The sequence below is a fragment of the Drosophila bipectinata genome, chromosome XL (assembly GCF_030179905.1).
Source record: "Drosophila bipectinata strain 14024-0381.07 chromosome XL, DbipHiC1v2, whole genome shotgun sequence".
NCBI classification, from domain to species: domain Eukaryota; kingdom Metazoa; phylum Arthropoda; class Insecta; order Diptera; family Drosophilidae; genus Drosophila; species Drosophila bipectinata.
Genome location: NC_091734.1, coordinates 15860924 through 15869763, shown reverse-complemented (window position 1 = coordinate 15869763; position 8840 = coordinate 15860924). Strand labels below are relative to the sequence as shown.

The 8840-nt window shown below is 38.3% G+C and overlaps 1 long non-coding RNA gene across 1 annotated transcript; it reads right to left on the bottom strand.

Annotated features, from left to right (window-relative positions):
* Nucleotides 1-7428: 7428 nt before the first annotated feature.
* Nucleotides 7429-8415, bottom strand: LOC138926769 (uncharacterized). The gene is made up of 3 exons (XR_011443401.1): nucleotides 8161-8415; nucleotides 7776-8096; nucleotides 7429-7700 (listed from the first exon to the last, which is right to left on the bottom strand). It is a non-coding gene; the product is annotated as an uncharacterized lncRNA (long non-coding RNA).
* Nucleotides 8416-8840: the final 425 nt, after the last annotated feature.

Here is an 8840-nt window from a genome sequence, read left to right as displayed (position 1 = left end):
CGAAAGATACAGTGGAAACAGCTTCCCTAAAGGATCAACTATTTTAAAAAATGTGGAAATCTTTAATGGGCTATTCTAGACACTCTACAGGCATGATTTTAAGCTACTTTCGGAAAAATTTGGTTTTGAATTTAACTACAAATTAAATAAACTTAAGATCTATGTATATTCTATATAGTAGGATTATATTTGCTTGATCTTTAATAAAATTAGTTTATGAAACAATATGATATGTATACCATCCATTCCATGATTCTATTTATTTTAAAAATCTTGTAATATATTTAGCTATCTAAATCAATTTATTATCCTTTTTCCATCGGGGGTTCTAGTCTAAATAGGTTCAAAATTGACACATTTTTTTATTTAATTCTGTATTTTTTTTTGCTGTACGCTGTATGCTGTATGCTTATTTATTTTGCTGTAAAAAATGGCAGTGTTAAAAAACATATCAATTTAGCCAAAAAAATATAGAAACGGAAAACTCAAAAACAAAGACCTATGGGGCTTTTAAAAAAACAACTCGCCTTCTGAAAGATTGGATACAGCTTCCTTAAAGATCAATTATTTTAATAATTTTTGAATCTTCAAAAGGGTATTATAGTTAAGTCTCTAAAGACATCCATTTTAGGACAAGATATAATAGAAATTTCGAATTCAACTATGTACATATTATAATTTACTAAGATGTACTGATGTTCTATATAGTGACATATCAGCATGATCCTCAATAAAAGTATTTTTTCGAACACATAAAACTAGAGATATTACTTAAATGTATTTGAATCGTAAAACTTCGGTTTATTCCTTGTCCTTTTTAACGAATCTTGGCTTTATTAAAAAAGTGGGTTGTAGCCCCAATAGGTAAAAAATTGATTTTTATATAAAAATATAATAATAAAAATACATTTTTAATGTACTTTAATTTTTAAAACCCGTCAGAATTATTCATAAAACCAATAAAATCTTGGTAAACTTTTAGCCAGACTCCACTGTACCCAACAAATGGTTAGCATATGCCGCAAGAAAAGTAGGGCGACAAAAATAAGCAAGGAGGGGCAAGAAACTACGGAAGAACAAAGAGCTTTGTTGCAACAGCTGATGCAACCGCGGCAGCAATTGGTGTTGCATACAGGTAAGGGCTGTAAAAGGACGTTACCAGAACGAAGCCCTATGCTTTTTTAAAACCTCTTTTAAGATTTATCTATAGAGATTTCTTGGAAATTCATAAAGTTCAGTTTGTGGCTCAAAGCTTGCCGAATTAGGGGATTAGCGATGAGAGGGATTAGCTGATTAGGTGCTGTTTATGGCGCATTTATGGTCAGTGCAACTGTTCTTGCTGCAGGTAGCGGCAGAGACTGTGGCAGCGGCAGCGGCCAGCCCTAACGACAGTTGCACCCTCAGCCCTTCTGTGGTTGTTGTTGTTGCAAGGGCCACTTCTAATTGCAAGGTGCGACGGCTCGATGGCGAGGGGCAGATCTTGCGTGTGATGTCAATCACAGTCGTCCTTTTCTGACATGTGTGTGCGTGAGTGTGTGTGTGAGTGAGTGCGGCAGTTAATGACTTTTTAATTGAGCCCATACAGCTGTCCGGGTTTCAGCGCCGTTACTTTTTAATTGTAAGTATCGGAAGGGAGAGGGAGGGGGAGGGGGATTGCGAGAAGGAGCAGAGCGCACAAGAAGACAGCGAGAGAGACAGCACTGAGCCTCTGCCGCAGCTTAAGCTCTGGCTTATGTAATGCTGGCGCCGCTCAGCTCCACATAAGCTCCAATTTCGATGACTCACTGCCGCCTCTGCCGTTGCTTCCAGGGTCAAGCCGCATCGCCCGCCCCTCCGCCTCCGCCTGCGCCTCCGTCACAGTCGTTGTTCGTTGCGGCAGCGCCGTTTGTTGTGGTTTCTTTGCACGCTTTCTTGTGCACGTTCCTTCTGCCGAAGCCGGCTCTAAGCTTGCTTTCTCGCTGTTATTGTTGTTGTCTCACTCGGTGGGGGGACGAGGTGTTGGAGTCGGAGAGGCTTTGTAGCGAGAGCATATTCGACCAGAGGAGGGGTATGTAACAGGGCCTGGTTTCAAGGGAAAATCTGTTCTTTTCAACAAAAAATAGACCTATAACCCTGATTGCACTTTGATAGAAAGGCAGAAACGTGCGATTCAATAAACGGAGATAAGGAGATTAGGCACCCGAAAAAGGGTATCATTGCATCGAAACGCAGCTAGGGTGTTAACTTCTCATGTGGTCCTCACGTTGTTGACTTTGTTGCTGGGATGTGGAGGGCAGAGAGAGAGCAAATACAATGAGGAGGGGTAGAGCAAATAACGTATTCGTCATACCCATGTCTCGGCCCTGTAATGGAGCCCATGAATCTAATTGGAAGAATGCGTCGATCTCTGCAGAAGCAGGCGGTAATTGAATGGCTTTGGAAGCTGATTCTGGTTTATTTTTGGACCTGGATGTTTCATCGCCAGTTCTGCATAATCTTGGAGTTTACTTGCCAAATCTATAGATAGTTTTGCCGATTTTGTGCCATTTCTTTTTTTTCGGTTTTTTTTTTTTTTTAATAACTAGAAACCATCGGATCGAGTCGTATTTGCTCTTCACACGACGACAGTTGTGGATTACACAGCAAGAATTTCTTTGTGGTTTCGGCTCTCCACATTTTCTCTTTCTTTATTATTACTTTTATTATTTGTGTAGTAATTGTTGGTTCTTCTCTCTCTCCCACCTTGTTTTCATACTTTTTGTTTGTTTAACACTTCTTCTCCTTCCAGGTCTTGAGTTCAGGGGGGGTTCTCATTTGCATATTTCTTAAGATTTGCCAGAGAAGAATTCAATTTGTTCGTTGAATAAAGATACATACCAAATATACTTTTGTAGATGTTTTTTTTGAAGAAAACTCCCTCCAGTCATCCGGGCAAAAATAATTACAGTTTTGAGGGTGAAAATCGAGAAGAATGCAGTGGAAGATAATACGAATTAAGGACACAGATACACCTAAGGCACTCACACATGCAACCGCTGAAAAATGTCGGTAGAAGAACAACAAAAGGAGACTAAGCCAAACCAAAATAACAAAACGAGCGACAAATGCTGCTCGATCATAATTGAAAAATGCATGCTAGCCAACAAAAACAAAAACAATAGCAGAAGCAAAAGCAAACGCAAAAGCAACTCAGCAACAGCTATGGGAAAACAACAATCAGGGGGAAAAATAACAGAAAAAAAAACAGCAGATGCACAACGCACCAGCAACAACAAGAAAAACATGAGAACACAACAAAAATGCCAACACACGCAAGCCGGGTGGGGTTGGCCAGAGGGAGAGGGCCAAGCATTTGCCAGAGAGCGACAGAGAGGCAGAGAGAAAGCGACCGACTGGCACGCAAAGGAATTGAAATTTTAAAGGAATTCAATTTGAAATGCAAACAATGCAACACGCACACAGGCCCATTGGCTCACACACATACACAGGCATTTGCCCGCCAAGAAGTGCAACAAAATGGCAATGAAATACGAGATAGCTGCGCGGCAGCGAAGTGAGCAGAGAGCCTGCAGAGGCGTCATCAAAAGGGGACACAAAAATAGGCCAAAAACAAAGAAATTAACAAACGGAACTTCAAATGCATCCAAACGTCTGATAAATTGATTTTGTAATAGAAATTTAATGAAAAATATTTATGTAGTTTTTTGTTCAGGGATAAATGCTTTAATATTTTAGTGTAAGAATCTACGATAATTTATGTTTCTATTTATGATTGTTATTCATTTTCGGTTATAAGTAAATAAGGTACATATTTTATGTTGGATTTAATATATCGCTTATTTCCGTGAAATTATCATTAATTGTACACACACCCATACAAATCAATCTTTTTTTGATTGAATGTTTAACTTAATATACATTTTATAGCGCTATAAGTTATAATACTTGGCTACATTGTAAACCAAATATATTTAATCAATTAATATATCCAATCTACGATGATATCACACTGATCTTAAATATTAAAGTATTTTTGTTAAAAATTAAGAGAAATAAATTATTCTTTTTATGCAAGAAGGAATTTAAAAAATTGAAAGGTCGTGTTGAAGTACTGCAATATAATCTTTCGACATCTAATCAGAGAATATATAGCATAATGTATGTATGTATATATTTATATAATTATAGCATAAACATATATTATAAAGAAAATGTTATCTGCGTTAATTATAATCAAGCCTTAAGTTAACAATTTTTAGAACTATCTTAGAAATGACGAGAATCCTGAATCCAGAAAATACCATCTTAAGATCCTGCAGCGTTAGTAAAACGCCAGACTCCCCACCCCCCTAGCCCGCCCGCTAAGCAGCGACTGCGTTCGTCCTTCCGTCTGTCTGTTCCCTCGCCCGCCCGCCGAGAAGCCGGCTAATCCTGTCTCCTTCTTTATTGCCACCTCGTCCGCTGGCATTTTTGCAACTTGGACGCTGGCAACAACATGTGCAACACGTTGCAATGCCGCCAGCAACAGCACATGGGCACAACGATGCAATTCTGTTTCTCTTCCCGATTCTCTCTATCTTTATCATCCTTCCATCCCTCGTTGCATGTCCTTTCTGCCCTAATTTTTGCCCTACTGTTGCAGTGTCCTTCCTTTCTGGTTTTCTCCCCTCACGTGTTTATCCTTGTTTTTCTTTTTCGCCTCCTTCCTGGGTTAATATCTCCATGAATGGAGATGAATCAAAAAAGGATCAGCAACAAGTTGGGTTGCATTCATTGATTTTTATCAAAATAAACAATTGGACTTCCATTGTATGTATGTACAGATTATATTTAAACATTGTTAAGAAATATACATACAACTACGGGATAGTTTAACAAAATTAATTCATGTTTTTTGGAACTTAATGCAAAATATTACTAACAAGGAGCTATTTGTTAAAGTATTTTCATAAATATGTAATATTTGTCTATATTTTTAAGTTAACAATTGGAAAAATATATTATTTTTAAAAGAAACCCAAGTTTAACTTAAACCTTATAGATGGCCTGCAAGGACGCAAAATAAACAACAAATTTTTCATTGCCTACTTAAAGGGGCAAAAGAAGCTGGAGGCCCCATAGTAGAATAAATTGTTTTTCTTTGAATTTAAAACTTAACAAGAACGGTATTGATGAAATTAAACAATTAAAAAAACCAACATTGATTTAAGAAAGAGTTTTCAAACAATTTATGCCTTCAATTACTTGAAAGTTTGCCCGAAATTTGCTTGTGCTTGGGATTTATCCGTAAACCGAAGACCTGTTACCCGGGAAAAAGTAAAACCCTAGACCCGTGACTGACAGAGCAAATTGACACCGGAAATTGGGTAAAACAAAAGTCAGCGTGGGCAGTTGGCCGACAAAAAGGGCTGAGACGGAAACTTGACTGCCGTTCTCGGTGCTCAACTGTACTTTTTGTTTGTCTTCCGCACACACACATGCGCCAAGTTTTAATCATTAAAAATTGTAACTGTTATTAATATTTAAGGCTTCTACATAAACACACATGTGTGTGTGTGTGTGTGGGAGTAGAAGATATACAAACACAGTCACACGCAGGACCCACACACTGTTGCGAAAGCTTAATTGCAAGCCATCGTGTCCGTCGATGTCGTCGTCGTAGTCGCCGTTCTGCCCACATGACCGGGCTTTTTGGTAACCCCTAAACCAACCCCTTGTTGGGGTCACCATCCCAGGCCTCCCACCACCTCCCCCTGGTCCACCCACTTTTCCATTCATTTGGCTTGACTCTAAAATATCCGAGCGCCAATTTAAATTTAATATCGACGCATGGGCAATCCACCACCAATACAGGCACAACAAACACACATCCCCGCACACACACCTACAGGTCGGATGCTGGCTCTCTTCCTCTTCCTCTTCCTCTTCCACCTCCTCGTCCCCTCCTCGCGTCCTTCGCCCCTCGTAAATCTATTTGGCACATTCATGCATAAAGTATTTAGTATCTTTGAGATACCTTTTAAACCGCACACCAACTACACACGCACACCCCCACACAGGGGGCGGTGGGGTGTAGTGTGTAAGTCTGAGGTGGGGAGGGGGCTGGATTGGCAGGCGTCAAGTTCATGTGGCAGCCAACCAAAATGCGCGGACATTGGGCGGGCGATGGACCCGGGGGCGGCAGGAGTAGGAGCAGGGGAAGGATCAGTGATAGGGGGAGGAGGAGGGATGGCGCATACCCATCGGCCGACACTTTCACTTGCAAATATCCGTGCCCGTGTAGATGAGACCGTCTACGTATGTGTGAGTGTGTGGGAGCTCAAATAAATTAATTTCGAATGTAAACCCAGAGAGGACAACAAATACAATTTCAACTGTACACACAGACACATACACGTGCAGGATGAATCCACACAAACAAATTGAAGTGAAGGGCAGAGGGAGAAAGGGGCGATAGGTATGGCATTATACGCATAACATAATCTTTATAAATTTATATACTAAGAGGCTTCAAGCTTTGTAATAAAAATAAATAAAATATATAATAAAAATATTTAAAATTGACTAAATTATTTTAATTAATGAAAAGTCTTCAAAAACATTAATATAGGTACCTCCGAAAGTTGAATTCTACATACACCAAAAAAATCTTACAAAAAGTTTAAGTTTTTCTATAAAAAATTATTTCTTTTATTAGGATTAAGCTAAGGATTGGAATTTATTATTATTTGTTCATTATTTTATTTGAAAAATTTATACATTATTTCAATAAATTGACGACTAAATTGCCCGAAGTCAAAATTACAAAAAATTTTACTGTCTTATAATTCTCCCTTTATTAACAATACTAAAGCCACATAGAGTAAGTCCGTTGCATTCAGAACTAAACAAGAGAGGACAGCTGTAGCCAAGTTTTCCGACTATATTATACCCGGTACTCATCTCTTCCACCCGCAACTAAACTAACCTTTAAAGTTTAAACTTTAAGGGTATGGATTCACAGCAACTTTTGTTGCATACTTTCGCGCTTGGGAAAAACAAGACAAAAAACCAACGGCCAAACTACCGATTCAGCAGGGAAGCAGACTGAAAAGTCTATAACCCCTCTAAAAATTATCCGATTTGGCTGTATTTTGATTTGTAGGCTTAGATTGGGGCAGCATTGGGTTTAGCATCAAACAATTTTCCAAAAATATTAACGAACTGTCACTACATCCAGATATCTGTCAATGTTGACGCAAACTTGATCTCCGCGGATGCCATACGCGTTCAAGTCCCAAATCGGATAGCTCTATCTCTTATAGTCTTCGGGATCCACTCGTTCAAAATTTTAGCCCGTTTGTATGTATGGTATATTGTATATATATGGGTATATCTCCTCTAAAAATCGGATGAAATTTGTTTTTCAAATACATATATATTAACTATAGAAAATTAGACATCAAAAGTTTTTAAAAAACCTTCCGGCACTTGCGCTACAGAATTTTGCAATATGTGGGGCGGGAGCAAAATTGTAAACCAAACTTGAACTGCGTGGGCATGAAAGGAGTCTCCATGCCAAATCCTAAATCCAGAGATCTACGCGTTCATATGGAAAGATGGACGGACGGAAATGGCTATTGACTTGTCTGTTGATGCTGATCAAGAATATATATACTTTACAGGGTCGGAGATGTCTCCTTCACTGCGTTGCACACTTTTGGACAAAATTATAATACCCTCTGCAAGGGTATAAAAAGAAAGAAAAATATAAATGATTTCCTAACTCCATTGGAGGCAGACAGTAACTGACTCACAGAAACAGCGGTCCTCTAAGATACCAAATCTTCTTTAAACTTATGCTGTTATGCCCTGCTTATTAATTGAAGCTTTTCAACACTGCATGTCTAGGTGTAGTACTGCAAAATGCCTGTTTCTGAGCTAAGAACTTTTTGTTAGAGGGCAGTTATTGAAAGTTACGGTCCACTGTGGAGATGGGCCGGCGGAGGCAGCTAGAGCAGCATCTTTGACGTCCAGATCAGCCAAAGAAGAGCCAGACGCGGGGATAGCGGCATCCGTGATGGCGGCAGAAAAGGCATTCTGCATTCAAGCACTGCACAGTGGGTCCAATAGCTCTGCTAGCAGAATTAAATTAATAACTTTAGTAAATTAATAGATATTTAAATGAAACTTTGTACTTACAGTTTTTAATTTATTTTACGTATATTCTCCAAATTCAATGTCCTACGTTGGGTATTTCTCATAGCTCCCATACAAATGTTAAAAAGAAACCATATTCAACAATATATGTTAATGTTCACATTTTTTTTTGAATTTTTAAGTGTTTTGTTGTTTAATTTACATTTTAACTAATGAGTTTGATTTCTATATATTATTCGCTATTATTCGCAGAATCATTACTTAAATGTAGGAAATTTATTAAAAGACCAGCCACAACTTTATCAAATTTAATAGATTTAACCGAATTTGTTGACATTTTAGACAATGATGTTATTAGGGGATCAGAAGGCACGAGTAATGCGTGTTTCTTGTTTCCACAATATAGCCTTTTTCATCCAAGCTTTCCTTGGTAGCATCACGGGAGCATAGTCCCTGACAGTTCTTAAAATCTCAATCCATCTTCGGAGTCAAATCGTTGAAACCGACTACTTGATTAGAAATTTTTAATAAAGTTTCAACAAAAAATGGTGACACATAAAATACTTTATGCAGTGACTTGAAATTTTACCAAAAACTGTGGCAATAAAGATATAAAATGAATTTGCTTCTAGCTAATAATAATCTTTAAGGTTATAGATTTCATAATTCCCTTATGAAAATTACGCATACGCCGTGTGGTACAAGGGGACTTTGATTTGAAA